At 61.1% G+C, this 2,411-nt stretch overlaps 1 protein-coding gene across 1 annotated transcript in view; it reads right to left on the bottom strand.

Annotated features, from left to right (window-relative positions):
* The window catches only part of PPP2R4 (protein phosphatase 2A activator, regulatory subunit 4), a 32,017-nt gene that overhangs the window by 1,667 nt on the left and 27,939 nt on the right, over nucleotides 1-2,411 (bottom strand). The window lies entirely within an intron of this gene.

Consider the following 2,411-nt stretch of genomic DNA (forward strand, 5'->3'; position numbering starts at 1 on the left):
ACTCCACAACAATCAGGCCAGGCCCTAGTAAGGCCAGGAGAGTAAGAGACAGGGAGGAGATGGGGGAGAAGGCAGCTCAACCCCATAAGGCAGCAGCAAAGAAGAGGGGCAGCCAAGTGACACCACTAGGCCCAGAGGGATGAGCTGGGGCCCAGAGGGGAAAAGAACCCTCCAGACCACGGGGACCCCTTGCCCAGGGCCCGCCCTGAAGAGGCATGGGGATACACCGGGATGCCAGCTAAGATGGGCCCAAGGCCCGTTTTCCCACTTTTCAGTTCTCCAGACTGAAAAAGCCATCCTGGCACTTCAGAGTGAGACAGAAAGAACCGGCTGACAGCCCCTCAACTCCCCCTACCACAGGGCAATTCCCAGCAGCCCAGTGCTCGGGCAGAGGACAAGCGCAATGGGCAGGGGGATGGCTGCCTGAAGCCAGTCGGGCCAGGGCCTCGGCCCAGGGCTGCGGCAGAGGAGGGGAGACGGGAGAAGCAGAGCCTGCCGTCTGGCCCAGGCACCGTGTCCGCATCACGAGGGGCCCGGAAAGGAGGGGGGCCACCCCCACCCCCCGCGTCAGCCCACCACACAGGCAGCAGCCCCGTGCATGCAAGGGAAGGGGGCTTCCTCTCAGACCTCTGGCTGCACAGGCAGGCAGGATGTGCACCTCCTGGCTGGGCTGGAACAGGGTTTTGGCCTCAGAGAGGGCAAGGGTCCCATCCTGTTACTGTCCCCTTCTCCTGCTACCTCAGAGGAACAAAGGCCAGCGCTGGCCCGGGGTCCATGACCTCAAGAGCCAGCAGCAAAGATGAAGGGGCCTTTGCCATGGGGGTGGGGGTGGGGGTGGGGGTTGTGTGTGTGTGTGTGTGTGTGTGTGTGTGCGTGTGCGCGTGCGCGTGTGTGTGTCTGTCTCTCAGAGTCAGGGATGGTCCACAAAGCCTGAAGAGGGCCTGGAGGTGAGCAGGAAGGGAAATCTCTGATGATGGAAGGATGGGGAGCTAAGCTGTGTGAGGGAGCAGAGCTCCAGGCCACAGTCAGACCCCGGGCCTGGGGCAGACAAAGTGGGGGGCAGGCAGCTGGGGGTGGCCCCTGGCGGGGAGGAGCAGCAAATCCAGGCCAGAGGCAAAGGCAGCTGCCATTGTGCTTAGATCATGGAGGAAGTGGTAGGAGTTTGTCAAAGGGGGGCCCCCTAGGGCCCTGGAATTCCAGAAAGAGTCAAAGGTCAACCTGCTTCTAGCTTTCAGGCCTGAGAAGTTATAAAGGCAAGAGGCTTAGGGGGCTGGAGCAGGGGTTCTGTTCACTCTGCCCTCAGGGATCCCCCAAACAAGCTTCCCCAGGGCCAGGGGGAGGTGAGGAACTGGGCTAAAGGCAAAGGGCTGCTTGGGGCAAAAGAAGTGGAGCGCCAGGGTCACAGCAGAGGCGCCTCAGGCCACGCCTCTTCTCCAGAGCAGTGACCTGTGCCAGCAATACCTGTGCTCTGGACAGAGCAACTGCTTCAGCCAAGCTGAGTCCAGACCTTCCAGCGGGCGGCCCTCCCAGCTCCCAGTGAGTCAGGGAGAGAAGGAGCTCCTCGGTCCTGACAGACCCTTCTGAAGGGAACACCTGCATGGGGCCAGCCCTCAGGAAAGACAGGCCCACCCCAACAAGGGCCCCAGAAGCATCTGGTTCTTCCACTCAGAAAGGCCGAGACAGGCAGCTTGAAGATGCAGACAGTTGGGCCCAAGCGCCAGGCCCAGACAGGCCTTCGTGGCAACTCAGGGCAGCTCCCCTCCCGCAGCCAACTCTGTCTCGGGCTCTGGCCTCTGCTAAACTCCCTCTGTACTTCAGAACTGGCAGGCCTTGGAGGTCCCCAAGGACCCAAGGTCCCTAAGGACCGGAACCCATCTGGAAGAACGAGTCCACTCCTAGCTTTCCTCTGCTCAGAGAGCGTGCGACTCCACAACCCCAGGGATCACAGACTAAGGGTGACCTGCTGGCAACTTATAAATGGCTGCTGCAGGTTACAGGGACTCGGTGGCCCTAGACTTAAGAGTCAGCGAGTCCCAGGGTTGTCCTACCAAGGCGTGGCCACCACACAGCGGCTGGCAGGCTGCGTGCAGCCAGAGCCGCAATTTCTGGGTTTCGGGAAGGGCGCTGGGTTATCTGCTCAGCGCTCCCTCTGTCTGGTCCTGAGCTGCGGGCAGTTTGCAGTCGCTGACCTCCTGTGTTCAACAGCCAGAGACACACGGACAATTGTTCCACCTTCGACCGCTTTGTTTGTGCGGCACCATCAGGGCTGCAGTCTTACCCTGCTCCTCCAGCCAGGGTTCTTTTGCCTCTGGACAAAGGTAGGGACCGGAGGCAGGGCCTCCTGTTCCGCCCTTAGGGGCCCAGGTCAAGATAAGTTTAGTCACTCAAGTAAGAGCCTGCAGGAAGGACAG

This window comes from Bison bison, unplaced genomic scaffold, assembly GCF_000754665.1.
Source record: "Bison bison bison isolate TAMUID 2011002044 unplaced genomic scaffold, Bison_UMD1.0 scf7180017864375, whole genome shotgun sequence".
NCBI lineage: Eukaryota > Metazoa > Chordata > Mammalia > Artiodactyla > Bovidae > Bison > Bison bison.